Here is an 18,753-nt window from a genome sequence, read left to right on the forward strand (position 1 = left end):
ATACAAAAATGTATTTTTCTATATAATGAATGATTTGTTATGATTTCTAACAACATTAGCCAAATACTAAGCCAAATATAAGTTATAACTGCATAGTCTAAACAAATAAAAACCTCCATCCTACAAAAAGATATTTCTGGCAATGTACATGAAGTTCAGCATGAAGATTAAGCTAAAGATAGAAGGTTACGTTCCCAGATAACATGTCTAATGAGGCTCAGTTGTATAGTATCTTATCCGTGGGTTGCCACACAGGGAAATATATGTTCTCAAAAATGTCCCTTTTTCCAGACTTAGTGACATAGAAATAGGCCAGCACAAAGGAAGCCTACTTCAGATAAATAGTGTCAGGCTCTATTATTTGGACCAAAAGCTTTGTGGAAATTCATACTAAAAAAGAATTATCTATGCTAATTGGATGAGTATTTATTCACTAGCTGACAAACATTTGATATTTTTTTCTTTTTTTCTTTTTTTTTTTTTTTGGCCATCTTTAGTTTGGGACAGAATAAACATTTGATTTTTGTTGAATATTTTATAAAATATATCTGGGAACAAATATCAATATTTGATATCACTGGGATCACATCAGGAAATGAGAGTAACTAGATTAAGCAGAAATAGAAGTACATAAACAAGTAGAAACTACTTGTGACTAAATCAGCATGCTGTCCTTACTGACGTTCCCAAGATCCTTGAGATCGTTTAAAATCAGAGATGGCATGGCCTTCAGTAACTTGCCAGAAACTTAAAAATATCTCCCATTATATTCTGAAAGTTTGAACTTATGAAAATATTCTATTATGTTCCTCAGTAGATAAAATCTTGCTAAATATCATCTTGCTAGATATTATCTATTGTCCTTGATAGATATTATCTAAATCTCTTATTATAACAGGAGGTGGTTAACTCAGATAATTAAACTTATATGTTAATATAGACACAAAATATTAATGACTAGAGGTCATAAGAAAACAGTTTTAAACTGGAATTTTAAAACAATAGTGTTTAGAAATTTCTCAATTCTAGCTTTTTTTTTCCTACTATTATCCCTTAATCTAAGGATAGGCATTTATTCCATATGCTTGCACATTTTGCAGCTCCTTAGAACTTCACTGACATTGACAAAAGCTGATACCAAGTATTTCTTCTGTCATGTGTTCTTGTCACTTTGCTGTTACAGCACCAGTGACTTCCAGGAACATTGGGCCCAGCTCTTACCAGCCATGCAAACTTGCTGAACCTCAGTTCTTCATGTATGAGACATAGACAATGATTTCTACTTCAGAGTATTATGAACATATTAAATGAAAACATGTATGTAAAGCATAGTACCTAGGCAATGCAAACAGTAGATACTTGGTAGCCATTAGAATTATTATGACAATTTCATTATCATTATATTTATAAGACCACTAGTAATAACCTTGAATTCAAGAAGGCCAAGGTCTTGTAATAACAAAATAATTTTACTGAATTATATATTTAACCACACAGACATCAATATGCATATATAATATGAAACTTTAGAAGAAGAAAATAATAGCTATCAAATCTCCTTGATCTGTAACTCTTTCAGTTTAATTTCTAAGTTTCCTTACACACCATGATAAATACTTCTGAGACATACAGATTCTCCTCATTTCTGAGACATGTAAGATATAGCCAGTTTCATTTGTCAACTCTTTATTTTTCTTCTCCTGTCAACGATTCCTCTTGTGTGTATGGAAGCACACTTACATTTCACATAATGCAGAACATAAGTGGACTAAGGGGAAAATTAGTTTGTTGGTGAAAGTTTTTTGATGTAAAAAACTAATTAGGTAAATTAGTTTGTTGATGAAAAATATTTTGATAAAAAACTATTTAAAAAGCTAAGCTACAAACCTATCACAGTAAAATCAATGACAAAACTCACACACACACCCCTTAGCCCACCTAGTCTCCTGCCATCTGTGTCCCTCCCTTCTCTCACCACCCTGACCCTTTCAACTCAGTTGCCAGATAATTCAGGATCTGATCTATTTCTGGTCATGTAATTTAGATGGATAAGACATAAGGACATTGGCCATATGTAGTTGCCTTGCTATTTTATTGACTCGATCAAAATCTAGTCATGCTTTTGTTTTTAATATGTAGACTTCATTTATTAAACATTTGGAAACTTTTTTTCCTTATAATTTACTAAAAACTTACTAAAACAAATTCCAATTAAAATATGATTAAACAAGGGAAAGAGAAGTTAATGAATATGTTGTAGAATCAATAGCCTCAAGGAAGGAAACATAATATTAATATCATAACGATTGAATTTCCCAGTGTTTGTGAAATCCTGAAGATTTTGCTTCCAGCCTGAAGTCCTGTAGGACAAGGAAGTGATGGAAAATAAACTGTAGAAACTTTTAGCCTATATTTTTAAAAACAATATGATACAGCATTTTTATGCAATCCTAGATCTTTCATTTATCTAGCATTACTATAAAATCATTTTTCTTCTGAAGCTCTAAATATTTTCTAATGAATAAAATATTAATTTCATATATCGACCATGTAATGAGATAAACTTTTTAATCACCCATTTATGAAATAGGAAAATGACCATGCTATTTTTTAAAAATTCTAAGACTTTGATTTTAACTCTGCACAGATAGTGAAGTCCATGGGCAAAGACTGAAAAAAAAAAACGCACAAAATTATTAAAAATAGGTTGATTTCTTGATGACTTTGGATAGTGCATGAAATTTTTTTCTCCTATCTTAATTTCTATGGGCATTACTAATATAACACTATATAATGCTACAGTATTACATAATGCTATAATATTACTATTTTAATAATTTAAAAGTTCTCATTTTTAAATAGTTTTACTTTTAAAAAGCAATTCCATTCTAAGTCATAAAGAAGTATTACTTTGCATAATTTTAGTCTGTCTATGAACAGAAAGAGAATAAAGTAAATTTTGGAATAATTCAAAGAAAATATTACTTATTGCTATGGCAAAGGTAATCTAGAATAGTTCAGGTAAGCACAAATTTTATAGTAAAATATCTGAATAATGCTTATATATTTTTCCATCATTTGGCTTTTGAGAAGGAGTAAAGCCAGAAAGAGAAAAGATACCTGATCATTTATTTCTCCTCTAATCTTTCCTTTTTTTTTTAAGTTAAGTCTGCAGAGACTTCATCATCCCTGTGTTTCAGGTGGGAGAAAGTAATATGTACTGATGAAGAAGCAACTCAGCAGTTAAGTTTGTTTTTTCCCCTTGTTGCTGTGTTTGTTTGTTTTTTAATAGAGATAGGGAGAGATGAGGTACTTTGTCACTTGGGAAAGCTATGTTCTTAACAGACTCTTTTGTACTATCCAAAATAACCTCTTTTTGTCTATCATATAGTGTTGATATTTTAAAATGTCACATAGTTCAAAGACAAAACAGGATGTCTTAAAGTGTTAAATTAGTTGAATGCTAAAAAATTCCTCTGGCCATATACCACTTTCACGTATAGATGACATCATTTCTCTATATAGGTGAAACAAATATATTTAAATAGTTCCAACTTGTGATTTTATTAATAGAAATATGTCTGCCCTCTCCTGACATTATCGTGGCACTGGGCACAAGGTCCTTCCTTGATCCAAATCACTGGCAGAGTGACGGTATGAGCTGACCTTATAGATTCTCGTCTCGACTCAGAAAGAGAAAAGATTCGGTGGTGAAGTGAGAGACTCAGTGTTGGGGAACACGAAATTGAGATGGGAGACGTTGGTATGAGGACACTGAGGCAAAGAAGGGAACAGATGTCCAAGAAGACAAGTATGAATGGCTTTTCTGAGTGAGATAAAGACCAGGACTGGATTGGAGTTTCAGTGCAAGTGTTTGTGGAAAGGAGCACTGATTAGAGGACGGGCATGGAGGGATTTTGGGTTCATTTTCACCTTTCTTCTCACTAACAACTGGAACATCTCTTGGGAGTGTAAATAGGTAGCACTGTTTTGAATTTAAATTACCATCCCCTTCATCTCAATTCCCCATTCAAATTTTGGCCTTTAACCAAATTTCCTAATCTTTCTACTTTTAATTTTGTGGTACAGTTTTTCGTAAACTGTCTCAAGTTGTCTCTTTAAAGACAGGGTATATAAATAGAGGAATGAGTGAGAGAGATGAGAGGAGGTTGATGACTGTATGTACTCTCAGATAGACTTGTGTCCAATAAAGTGTATTTAATGACTGATGAGTCAGGAGGGGAAGAACTGAGGAGGCAACAGGGATTTTAGGGTAACAGAAAGACATGGTCCCCATCCTCCTCCCTCTGTGCCATCAGCAAATCCAATATTGCACAGCACAAAATAGAGGAATGGAGGTGAAAGAACATGAACAAATTAATCCTGAGAGAGGGCGGAAGAGAAATATTTAATAATGGCAGGAAAGGTTGAGTAAGACCTGCTCATTTATGTCAAGAATTGTATGTATGTTTGTATGTGCATGCACAAATTTTCCTTGATTATTTATATTAATATATACATATGTATTATAAAAATACACACTATACACTGATTATATGTTATTTATAGTACACACACACACACACACACACACACACACACACACACACACATAAATCCATAGGGAAAGCAAAAGGGGTTTGTGATGCTGAGAGGGGGGAAATGTAGCCAGAAACCGCTGTGGCCATCTTTCATAACCTAGTCTTGATTAGTTGGCATGTATGTTATAAATAATTTACATCCCTCCCTAAAGCATTTTAGTCTTAAATTAATTCTGTGCCTTGTGGCTATGAATTAGACATATTCAACAATACTTTCTTTTACCCTCAAGGTCAGATTCTTGTTTGGGTGGTTTATGGAACTTAATATAAGAAAATTAAATCTTCATGAAACAATATGTCTGAGAAAGGACTAAGGGTAGTAAATATTATATCTTTTATCATTACTCTGGGATTTGCTACATTATAGACAAGTCCACCAGATTTCCAGTAACTTCGAAATGCAATTTTTGAAAATATAGTTTGAATTTAATACTAAAAATAAGTACAAACTACCATCAAACACCATAATTAAAATTATTAAAATCTAGTAATTATTAGCCTTAAGAGCAAATACTGCATTATTTTATAAATCAAGAATGAGATAATTAACCTTAGATACTATTTCATTTGAATCTTTTTCATAAATCATCTCACAGACCAGGGTGTGAGAAATCAGGCTACTCAATATTGATTTTCAAAATTATTTTAAAATTAGTGACTATAAAATTGTGGGTTTTCCTTATTCATTTTATACCATTTTCCAGACTTCTCTCTAGTATTTCCAGATCTAATTTAATGGTTTTACCAATTAGCAAAATTATCAATTTGATAATTTATTAAGAATCTCTTGGAAGTTTCCAATTCTGTGTTGAAAATTATGGGAATACAAAAGAAGTCAAAGACATAGCTTCTGCCCTCTTTATTGTAAGGGATGTTTTAGTTGATGATCAAAAAATGTGATGATCTGAATACATGAACCACTTCAGCATAGGTTGTAACCAAAATACTTTAGGTTAAACAGCACTTATTGATAGGCTTCTCAATGTCAATCATTCTATAGTTAAATATTTAGCACACACGAGAAACATTATTATTAAAATCTCTTCAAATATAAGAGAACTGGGCCTGAGGGTGGGTAATTTCCACAGGATCACATAGATTGCAAGAAGGAGAACTTGAAGTCCAGTGCTCTTCTTACTAATTTATATTGCCTCCAAGAGTACGAAAGAGGATTAATTTACATTTGGGCTTAAAGTAAGAAAATCAAGTCTGTGCTCTTGAGTCCCGTGGGTCAGAACTCTTCCTTTAAACAGTTTCGTTAAGGTTTATTTCTTTGGAAATGGCTAAAAAAAAAGTGAGAAAAAACCCACATTTCATGGATTGACACACAAATATGTAAAATTGATTGTTCTTTTGCCCTGAATAAATGGCAATGTTGACAAACATTCTCATTAAGACATAAGTGTTAGATCCCTTTCTGCAAAATTGCCTTCATTAGAGTGAGTAGAGACATCCAGGACAAACTGGGTACAAGGAGAGCCCAGAGTTACAGCGGCAAAACTTTCCAACGTGACAATTTTGTGGAGGGCCTGTACCTTTCAATTTTCCTAACTTGGAAAACCCTCTCTGTACATACTGACTTTTAATGACATTTAACATGATGGAGTATATGTGTGGGTGTGTGTATGTGTGTTTGCATGTGTGTGTACGCAGTTGGTAGCATAAACCCAAATAATTTAAAAATTACCTGTACAAACTCACCAATTTATTTAATAATATAAATTTTATAATACAAGTAAATTTAAAAAAATAAAACAAATACAATATGAATAAAAATCATCATAATCAACCAACAAATGAGTTAAGTGTTTCTTTGGGATAGTAAGAATTAATTCAGGCAGGGTAATTAATGGTTTCTTAACAATGCTGAGGTATCACTTAGCAAACACAGGATTGTAAGGGCCAGTAACAGAATTGAGACTTTTTCCTCCCTGACAGCTCTTTTCTGTTGAACCCCGATTGCTTTTGCAGTTTATCTCTATCCTCTGCGTCTGTCAGTCAAAGCCAATATTAAAGGCGTTCCGGTTTGTTTTCTATGTTAAAAGAGAAAAGCCTGGGGACAGGCTGGATCCTATTCCATTCATCATTAATCAGATGAGAGATCTTCCTACACATTTGGGGGTAATCATAGTAAAACTAATCTTTTCTACAAATTGCAGAAAATTATCCTTTCTCTTAGAATCAGCATCCAAAAAGTTCTTACTTCAGGGAGTTGAACTAAATAAAATAATTTATTTTCATTAGGCGTTTTTCATCATGGATACTGCTCAGCTGTGAAAGCATAAATCTTAATGCCCTATTGCACTCTTATGTCCTGAGGCACAAGGGGGTTAAAATTTTCTAAAAGTCATTATTAGATACAATTCAAAAATGAGAATTACAATCCATGGGGTCAGAAAGCAAGAAATATAATTGTTTCATTATCTTTCATTATGGATCTTATAAGATTGAAGCATCTTAAGTCTCTGGTAAGTAGAATTGAGACAGGAGGCCCATGTCTTTGACAGTGTCTTTTCTTAAATTATTTCCAAAATGATTGTCCTAGAACCCATTATCCTTGTGGGCTTCTATAATCATAATAGGCTTATGGTTATGTAAATACATTTTTACAAAATTAACCTGGAGTAGATCTGAAATGCTCATTACTGTAAACTAAATTAAGGAGGTGCAAATTTCAACAATTTAACATAAGATTAAAGAAAATAAATCTGCCTTTTCTTTCTTTGTAGCATTTGTGATTTTTATCTAAGTATTTGCCTAATATCAATCTCCATCCCCCTTTTAATATCTGATTTTTATTTCTTTTGTCTATATTCAAGTTTTCGGCATAGTCCATAAGCTAGAAAATATAAAAATATAATTTTGACAAGTGAAAAATGAGTACAACCCAAGTTTATCTGATTGTACTCAATTCTTGCTGAGTTTTGTCTTATTTTAAGACAATGCCTAAACATTGTGGCATCACATAATAATTGGAAAAGTTTTGACTTAGTACACAAGAATCATATATTGTGGTAGAACTTTCCATTCACTATTTTTTTTAGTTTTCCCAACAGCCCTACGAGAACATTACTATCATTGCCTCATTTAATAGATGATGGAGCTGAAGGACTTCTCCAGCTCACACATTAGGGTGCAGCAAAGCCCATATGCAAACACAGGCAGAGGTTTTGTGAATTTCATTCTTGCTTGCATAGGTAGCAGCCTTTCTACCATCATAAGAAAACTTATGGTTGATAAGTCAGAACCAGTTTTGCTCCCAATCACCCAACAGCATCCAGAGAAGACAAACTGGACATTCTCTCTTAGAATTCATTAACTTCACATGCAAAGTAATTAAGTAATTTAATTATAAAATAGCACAAATTAGTTTGAAATGTCATAAATCCTCATAAATTATGAACAAGTTTAAAAGAGACTTTGGCAGCTGGAAGACAGAGCCCAGAATTATAAATCTCTGCTAAAGATGGAGATTTTGGCTTTCATTCCAATCTGCACTTGAAACATCCTGTGAAATGTACAGGTATTATTACTACTGTTAATAAAACATTGTTATTATTATTTTATGTATGAGACTATGTATGAGACAAGAGCAAACACACACAATTATAAATTTCATTTTTGCTAAAGTATATAGGTATTTTTATGGGATAACAGTTTCTGTCTCCAGTTCAGATGGATATGAAATAAGAACTGGAGAGAAAATTTATTTATTCAGATCCTAAATATAGACCCCACCCCAGCCTGTGAGAAACGTCAGATTGATTTCCATATTGTGTAACTCAACAAATCTAAATAACTAAGACACAACTAAACAAATCTAAGTACCCTACCTCAATTCCCCACGATGCCCTAAACATCACACTGCACTTGCAGATGGTTGGCACGTCTGCTTAAATGTCATGGTGCGGTCACGGTTTACACGGAGCTCTACCTGCCCCACAGCACTGTGGGCTAGCACGGAGCACTGGAGAGTACCATGCTGCAGGGGTCGGCCCTTCCTGTCACGTCCTGATCCCAGGACACACAAAAAGGTCTAAACAACATAAGAACCACTCCTCTTGACAGCAATGGAAAGGAAATAATCCCACCACGCCCAGGTGGAAACAACACAGATTGCTGTTTTGTCTACTCAAGGAAATCACACTCTTGTCTTCTTCCAGGTCAGAGGGTTGTTTACTCTCTCTAAATCATTAAGTTCTTTTAAAACATCCATTCCATTCTCCAAGTATAGAAGTATTCTAGTTTTTGCTAAACATTATAAATCCATTAATAGCAATTGTTATAACTTCTCCTGTGGTTTTGAGGAAAAAGCTATTCAGTGGTTATTCCAAGTGTGTGACTGACTTTTTAACAGACTTGGTGTTCCAGTGCCATAAATCTTCGTGACTTCATGTGAGCTTAAGCCTTTCCTAAACGCTCTTTTACTGGCTTAGCATAGAAAACATTGGCCCAAAGAATCAGATCTTATCGTGGTCTTTCTTAGTGATGGGTGTTGAGGATGTCTTTTCCGATGGGGTAAAAACTAATTTATATGACATTACTGAGCCAATAAATTCATTTCCTGTGAATTTATGCACCTAGCAAGTGCCTGCCCCTGAGCCAGAACCGAGCTAGACTCAGAATAAATTAATCTAAACTAAAGAAAGGATAAAGTTTGGGAAAAATTTGTTCTCCATTTGAATAAACTGTTAATAGAATCTACAGCTGCCTCTTGGAATACACATTTTAATACCAAAGGAGCATCCAACAAAACATCCAAAGGAACATGAAGCCTACGATAGGAAGCAAAATTTGGCTGGCTGTGCTGGCGATAAAGTGCCTCAATGCAAGGCTATGTGCAGACAGAAGAAAAACAACAGTATATTATTGCTCTGTCAACCCCAACAGAATATGCTGTGCCTTATTTTCATGTTGATTTTGGCGTGAATCACAATACTCCTGAATCATTTTGAAAGATAGCAATAGGAGAATTTGTGTTGACATTAGTCCGGATAAAAAACTATGGATAAAAAACAGTAGTCAGAAATATGTTTACTCTTGTCTATAGAGGCTTTACTAATCTCAGAGAGTAACAGGCAATTAGCATTGGGAAAAAAAATACTCTCTCTTAATAAGTGGCAGAAGCTGGAAAAATCTAGAGAAAGCAATAAGATACATGAAATGCTAGCACAACTCTACATAGTGAAATTTATAGCAAGAATGGAGATAAATCCTGTTAGGCAGTTCCATCAGCTTCTGGGACATCTGCAATACAGAATTTGCACAGCGTTTGATAAGAGCCTTGGTAAGTAAAACACTTTTAAGAATGTTTTCCAAGGGAGTCAACAAACACAGCTTTAAGAGTAGAAATCTCTCCAAGCTGAAACTCTGCTCTTGTAGTTTCATTGGCTGCTATTCAGAGATCTAAATTCAGGATGGAATGACGTTTAGATTTTTCTTAGTGACTCAGAGGCCATAATGATAATACTAAGAATGAATAGGTATAATCATACATAGCTGTGCCTACAATAGCTCATTTCAAATGTATCATTGTGTCAAAGTGACAACACCTAAAGGAAACTGCCAATTCTCTCCAAAAATCCATCCAGACAGATCTACTTCCAAGGTACCTGCATTTATGAGAATGTGGTCTGCTGGACACGACATTGCTAGTCCACAGTGCAAGCTTCAATTGTCTGTCAAAGCATAAGAAAAATAAGAACAATTATAGCAAGTTTTCTTAAAGCTATATTTATTCAGTGTAATGAACAGTCTTTTAATTCGAGATTCTATCATTCCATTTGTGTTAAAAAAAACCTCTCTTCATTGAAGGAGTAATAGTAAAAAAAACTAATTGTTTGTCTTTATTGGTTTGCATTTTATGTCTTTAGTTGGCAAAATAATGATGCCTTAATTCTGTGGTGTCCAACCCCTGGGCTACCAACCAGTATCACCCCATGGCCTGTTGGGAACCAGGAGCTTCATCTGTATTTACAGCCACTCCCCGTTGCTTGCATCATCTCCTGAGCTCCATCTCTGTCCCCTTGCCCGAGGGAAAATTGTCTTCCATGAAACTTAGGAACCAGGCCACACGGCAAGAGGTAAGCGGCAGGCAAGCAAGGGAAGCTTCATCTGTGTTTACAGCCGCTCCCCATCACTTGCATCACTACCTGAGCTCCACCTCCTGTCAGATCAGCCTCGGCATTAGATTCTGCTGAGTTATTATATATTACAATGTAATAATAATAGAAATAAAGTGCACAATAAACATAATGTGCTCGAATCATCCCCAAATCATCCCCCTACCCCTAGTCCACAGAAAAATTGTCTTCCGTGAAACTGGTCCCTGGTGCCCAAATGGTTGGGGACCTCTGATTTAATCGACAACTTTTTATAAATTCTGATTTTAGTTTTCTAGTTGATTGGTTCATAAAATGAAAAAAGCCTAGAAACTATTTCAAATGATAGCCCTAGTGATAAAAATTGGCCTTTCATGCTTTCCAAATTAAGCACAAAAAACAGTATATAAAGCGGAAGAATGAACCTTTGTGAACTGGAGGAGTTGCCTAAATTAGTATGAAAATTTTGAAAAGTAAGTATTATGTACATTAAAATAGTGAGATGACATTTCCCTCAAAAAGATTGATAAAAACAAAAAAGAACAATAAGACTGGTGCTGGGGGTATGTGAGGAGCAGGCATTTTCACACACCACTGATGACAATGGAAAGTGGAACGAATATACCAGACTCCGGTTTGCTAACGGTTATCAAAAGACATATAATTCTGCATTACCACCACACATTTCTACATGTAGAAACTTACTTCAAATAATTGTCATGGATACATCCAATGATTGAACTACTAAGACGCTCACCTCAGAACTGCTCATCTTATTAAAAAATTAGGAAATAGACCCGTGTACAGCAATAGGGACCTAGTTTAAAAAATTATGTAGTCCCTAAAATGGAATATTACACAGCATTAATATGATGTAGCAATGTGTGCTAATTTTTAAAGATCTTTATAATGTATTGTTAAATAAAAAAAATAAATATCAAAACATTATGTACAGGATGATCTATAAATTAATATGTAGAGAGAGAGAAAAAGAAACCTGAAAGTGCATATGATAAGATTAATAGCTAGGGGGTGATATTAAAGCTTTTTTTTTGTTACTACTTTTTTCTTGAGGAGTGTTATGGATTGAATTGTGTCCCCCAAACAGATATGAAAACAGATACGTTGAAGTCATAACCCCAGGTACCTCAGAATGTGAATTTATTTGGAATAAGGTCATTAAGATGACATCATACTAGGGTAGGGTAGGTCCTTTGTCAAATATGCACAGTGTCCTCATAAGAAAAAGATAGGAAGACAGAAATACAAAGAAAAGACACCATGTGACAACAAAGGCAGAGATTGGGGTGACACAGCTACAAGGAACATCAAGAGTCAGTGGCCACCGGCAGTAGGTAACACACCAGGAAGGAGTCTACCCAGAGTCTCAGAGGAAGCACGGCATTGCTGACACCTTGATTTTGGACTTCAGCTTCCAGAACTATGAGAGAATAGATTTCTGTTGTGTTAAGCCACGAAGTTTGTAGTACTTTGTTATGGTTGTCTAGAAAACTAATACAACGGTTTACACTTTCAGCAAAGCACAAAAAACATAAATGTGCTACTTGATGAATTAGTGAAAAGTGTGAACCCATATGACTACCACTGGAAGCTGCCCCATGACTCCCCCAAACCCCCAAATCTTCGCACTTTCCCAAAAGCAATTACTCTTATGACTTTTTACACTCTAGTTTAGTTTTGCCCGTTAGAAAAACTGTTTATGATTGGCATCATGTAGTATGCATTCTTTCGTGTATGGCTTCTTTCACCCAATATTATGCATCCATTTATTTCTGATGGGTATTTGGGGTTGTTTGTGGTTTAGTGCTAGTATAAATAATTCTACTAGGAACCTTCTTGCGCATATCTTTTGGTGCACACATGCACTAATTTTTGTTGGCTATTTAACTGGGAGTGGAATTAAACAGAATCCTTCACTTTTATCCATTGCTGTATGTTATCCTTGCACCAACACAACATATAGTAAATGCTGTAGTTTAAATTTTAGTCTTAAATCTGATAGAGCAAGTCCTCTGACTTTATTCTTCAAAAGGTACTGAGCTGTTTTTTTGCCATTTCCATTTATATAAATTTTAGAATCAGCTTGTAAAATTCTATTTTTTAAAAATCCTTCTGTGCTTTTGGTTGGAAATGCATTAAATCTACATATTACTTAGGGGAAACTGACATTTTAACAATATCGAAATTTCCAATTAATTAATATGGCTAAATGACATATATTTTTTATTTTTGCTGACCTGTATTATTAAAATAGCAATGGCTGTCAAGGATGCAAAGTGACTGGACCTCTCACACATTGCTGTTGGGAATGCAAAGTGGTAAAACTACAATGGGAAAGAGCTTAACAGAATTTGAGAGTAATAAAAAATGTTAAATATTTAGTTATTAGAAAATAGTATTATGAGCAACATGTATTAGTAAATCATTTTGGTAGTAATACGTGTTGAAATTAACATTTCTTATTTTGTATAATAAAAATAAACATTTAGAAACAGAGTGAGAGTCACGATTCCTCATTAATCTGTAAGGGTTAGTTTTATGAAGCACTTATCACCTTCAGCCTCAAGGTATATAAAGCCCATTGAAAATGTCTAAAATATAAGAGTATTTATTGCCTCATATAGTAACAATTTCAGGGTAGGCTCGTTCCAGTGCTCATTAGTTCAGTGTTCAACGAACATCGCTGAGACCGTCTATCCACTGTCACAGCTCTGCAGTGACACAGTAGGCAGGGCCATGGAAGTGGTTCTCCATGGGTACACGGTTGAAGATGTCTCCTTTGACTCTACAAAGCTGGCATATTAACATTGATTATATTCTCATGACTGTTAAGTTCATTGATTTGTTATCCGATTATGTACTTTGTATAGTTGGGCAACCGGGCCATATTTCAAATACATGACATATTAGAGAGGGGAAATAAACTCTGAATATTAAGAATCTTGAATTTATGCCCACTTAAATGAAAATTCCAAGTTTGAATTCCACATGTAATGCTGAGCAAGTTTTCCTGAAACCCAAGTGGCTTGTCACACAAATCTAGAATCCAAAGATCATGCTTAAAATGTTATGTAATAACTGAAATAAATGACACTGATTAATGCTGTAGCCACACAGGGATCATCTTATTTCAAACTAGAGGTCTTCCTTGAAATAAGAATTCTACTCAGGATGAGAAAAATTCCAAGATGAAAGAAAGGGAAGGTCTATTAAAATATTTTTGGTGAAAGCTATAAAGAAATACCTACAAACAGTTTTTTTCACTAGCATTTAACATTTCTGTGTAAAATGAAAAATAAATAAAATATTTCCTTGTAAATATTTTTGTGCTAGAATTGCATTTTATAAGTTCCCCCTGGGCTCACAACTGTTAAATAACTATCACTCACACCACCAAGATTCTAAAACCCCACAAGAAGCCTCTACAGACACACCAAACAGAAAATAAATAAAGGCACATACAAGTTTTTCTCTCACACACACAGTTTCTTTGTCACACTCCTTCAGAGATGTGCTGTCACATCTGCCCAGAGATTAACTGGCAGCTTTACCTTCCCACCCTCTTCAGGGTAGCCCAATGAATGCTTCATTCCCTGGCCTTCATCTACTGCTTTGTTAAGACTACTTGTTCTCTTCTTTTGAACATTTCATGGAACTCCCATCTCACTAGGGACATTTCTCCTCTCCTTTGTTATGCTTGGAACTTAAGGCCTAGGATCTCCCATGTTCCCTGCTTAGGAAGAGAAGCAAGTACACAAGGCCTGACAAAAACCATAGCCCTTCAGAACCAGAGTTTACCAATCTCCCATACCTTTCACTATGGCCTTAAGTGCTTTTCTTTATCCCAGAAACGGGAAAGAAATTTGTTTCCGCATCATCCACCCTGCTGGATGTTGTTGATCCATCAGGCATCCTGGCCACGTTGCTGCACCATCCACTCTGGCCCTATTACTCAGTCGTGGATGAAGATATGTTCAGTTAACTCAGGGTTAAGATGGTTTGTCAGTTAGCATTCCATCTGCAGCCCAAAGATGATCCACTCTAATTGGAATCAGTTCCACCTTCTTTCTATATATCACTTTGATTAAATGCCACGTGATCAAAAAAAATCAGTGATAAACTTATGAGAAGCAAAATTGGTAATTGTTAGGAGAAGGTGACACTTAAATGTTCTAAGCAGTAGTCTGAACACTACACATCTACCACAATGTTGGTTGGTGCACCGAATGTAAGAAGTCGATACTACCATCTCTATTTTATGCACAAGGAAGCAGAAAACTGTAGAGGGTGTTTCTGTAAACTTAAAAAGCTGCTTAAGTAGTTTAATAAGGATTCAAATGCTTTTCTGCTTACAGGGTCTGCCTCCAACATTTTTTAGGGCTCAAGGCAAAAGTACAAATGAAGATTCATATCCCATATGTATGAATACTTAACGCATCAAGGTAATAAACTGTTGAACAAAGTATCTCCTATACTCTTACCTTGACAACTATTGCTCCATAAAAACCCAGAAGTTCAGGTTACAATTTCTATCTCCTGGACTCTTTGGTATTCTCAGGAACAAAGCCCATCTCTTTTTCTCTCTCCAGCCTTGCCTCTGTCCTACCTGGCAGACAGCCACATGCACACACTTGTACACATCCAAACTTGTCTGTACACACCACAAACAGCTACCGTCGACCACCCAGGGTTAAACGGAGCTCAGATGGTAAGTGTGACCCATGCAGGAAGGCGAGATTCAGAGAAGAAGCCAATCCAGGCCCCGGAGGGCGACTAAGAGCTTTTTCAGTAGAGAATTTGGGGTCCAGGCATCTGGAGTGTGGTTTGAAAAAGGGTGTGTGGGGACTGGTTTGGCACCTTCCTCGAAGCTGTGGCCTCCCTGCCCACATGGGGAGCATCTCAGCTGTCAGAGGACCAGAGTGGGGCCCTCTAAAGCAGAGCTTCTCCAGCTCTAATTGTGTTTGGGTCACAATGCCTGGCCCCTGATCAGGAGCCCCTGGGACTGAGGTCAGAGAGTGGTGCTCTCTGACAGCTTCTAACTCCTGTGCTTACAGCCGGCACCACTGCTGCCACTCCAGAAAGTTCAGAAGAAAAAATAGTACAGAGAAGACAAACTTGTTAGGGCTCTATATGCATAGTGAGGCAAATTAATGCATATAGCAAAGTTTCCTGGAAAGAAATTCAAACAATGAGGTCAGTTTTCAAGAGATTTTGTTTCTTTCTCGGAAACTATACAAGCCAAGTTCTCTCTCTGTAGAATGCATTATTTTATCGCCTTATGTAAATCATTATTTGTTGGCTCTAAATGACATGGAGTGAATGGAAATACTAAAAATACTTTGCAACTTGGCTCTAAGGAATTGTGGAGAAAATCCTGGCTTCTCAGCTTGGGTTCTGGCTCCAGCTCTATCATTAACAAGCCACCCTGGGTAGGTCACTTAACCCCCCTATACCTGATTTTCCTCCCCTAGGAAATCATGGTAACAGTACAGGCCCTGTAGACCTGGAAAAATGACATATGGATCAAATGTAAAAATACATATGAAATATGTATTTTGAAAATCACACAATGGATTTATCCAGAAATCTATGTACATGTATATATAAGGTGATAAAATCCACTACTAATTTGAAGAAAAATATTCTTTTAACTTCAGGATAATTAAATACTATAGATCATATATGATCTTTTAGGGTATTGTTTACAATAACATTTCTGGTATTTAGAAGCTAGGACGCAAAGACAAATACTCTTAGGAAACCACTTTTCTCAAGAGAACTTCCATAATGTGAGTTTCTGCCTTGCCTAATTTTATGCTAAAAGCTAATTGTATGCTAAAGCTAACAGAGGAAATGACTCAGTAAAGTTATAAGAAGAAAGTTTACAATTATATGCAATTTCTATTAAATATAATTTACAATAACTTAAAACAAAATCTCCACCATTCAATAGTTAAGCACCGTGTGTGTGTGTGTGTGTGTGTGTGTGTGTGACAGAGAGAGAGAGAGAGAGAGAGAGAGAGAGAGAGAGAGAGAGAGGGAACTGAAATAAACTTACTTATCTTATACACATCCAGAAAGATAATTTTAGAAGTCACCATATGTGATATATTGATTTTGATTCAGATAAAGCAGAGTGGTATATTTTCCCTTTTTTTAAATAAAATTAATCATTAATCAGATAGTGTCTTATTTCTGTTTAATAATTTTATATTTAAAAGATAATCTTTCATTGCTTCCTTGACATTAAGGTGTTCAAAAAAGAAATTTGAAGTAGCTGCAGACCTTCTCAATAATTACTGCAAATATTCACCTCCTCTATAAGTTTCACATGTACATCAACATGCCTTTCCTCAGTATCACCTGACATTTATTACATATATTAACATCTTATTCATCAGGTTCCATTGGGTAATGTGTCCCATGTAAAAGAATTTCATATAAAACTAAAACTCATTTCTTTATAAAAAATTTTAATGATTTTGTATGGAAATATTTATCCCTTATTCATTGAATCATAAGATAGGCCCTTTGTAAACATTATGTCTAATTCTTCAAAACCTGGAATCCTTGGTTTTGCTATCCCATTTTCTTGGGGCTGTAGAATCGTGCCTGGAAACATCCATAAAGAACAGCACCATTCAAGACTGTGACATAAACCACATGTGGCTATCGGGCACTTGAAATGTGGGTAGTGCAACCGAAGAACTGAATTTTTAATTTGATTTAATTTTAATTACCTCAAATTTAATTTAAAAACTGATACTCGATTCAGTTATTAGAAAACTTTTAAGTGTGTTTGGATCACTTTGGGTATGTGAGTTACATTTTCAACAGTAAATTTTCTATAGTCTCAGTATTGATCAAGTATTTCAGGTGAAAATTTAGCATCCAAATTGAGATTTTTGTTGTAAGTACAAATATACATTGGATTCAAAGATACAATATCAAAATACTGCAAAATATTTCATTAATGTTTTTGAATATTGATTATTGACAGAATATTTTATTTAGATTAGGTTAAATAGAATATATTATTGAAAGTAATTTCACTTATTTCATTTTACTTAACGTATCTACTAGAAATTACACATGTGGCTCACATTGTATTTATACAGGAGAGCATTGGTTTAGAATATAGCTGACGTTAAACTAAAATCTATTCTGTCTCTCTCCCAAGTTGGTTATTTCCATCAAGAGCAAACTGGTTTTTCATGTATGAATCATTTGCTTCAACCATTTCTTTCTGTTAAATAGAAGAACTGGATATGGTTAAGTTTTAGGATGAACCAAAATCATTGTAGTTGGTATTAGTAGTCAAGGTTATGATACGATTTTAATTTGTTTTAATGTTGTCCTACTTTCAGTGCCACTAGGATATTTTTAATCTGTATTAAGTGGTCCAAAACTGTTTTGGTTTTGTAGCTCTTGTATCTATTACATTTTTTAATTGATTTTTTTCCTAATTTTTTTCCACTTGTTCTCAGACTATGAATTGTGTCCCCTGCCCAGTTCCACTACAGCCAAACATTTCCATAACATTTCCTTCTTCCCTGATCTCCGTATATGCCTTTGGGACATATTTTCTGTGGACCAGGAAGTCAACTAAAGCCTGCACTATTAACCAGACCATTTGTCCATCTGTCCAACAGATTCTCAAAGAAGAGCAGAAAGACACAATATAATGGCCTTTCAAAATATATTTCAGCTGCTTAGAGAACTTCGATTCTTTTGTTTGTTTGTTTTAGTTTTTCTGCTGAACATTCACTTTTGGCATGGTTCTAGTTATTCCATTTGGCTAAATAAGAGAATCTAGGTGTTATTGTTTCTGCTTTTAATATTTTGGCTCAAAAGTATGTGCACATTAGTTAATTCTACAGCTGCTGCTATCTACTAAAAGTGACAAAAGAAATCACAGCAACAAAATTCTGAAAGATTGCATATTAAATCAAGAGTGAAAATATTCCATCTGCCGAATCATTTACTTTGGAATGAAAGTCTATTAGAGAACATTCAGGAAAAAAACCTTC

This window comes from Lemur catta, chromosome 5 (assembly GCF_020740605.2).
Source record: "Lemur catta isolate mLemCat1 chromosome 5, mLemCat1.pri, whole genome shotgun sequence".
In the NCBI taxonomy this organism is placed as follows: Eukaryota; Metazoa; Chordata; class Mammalia; order Primates; family Lemuridae; genus Lemur; species Lemur catta.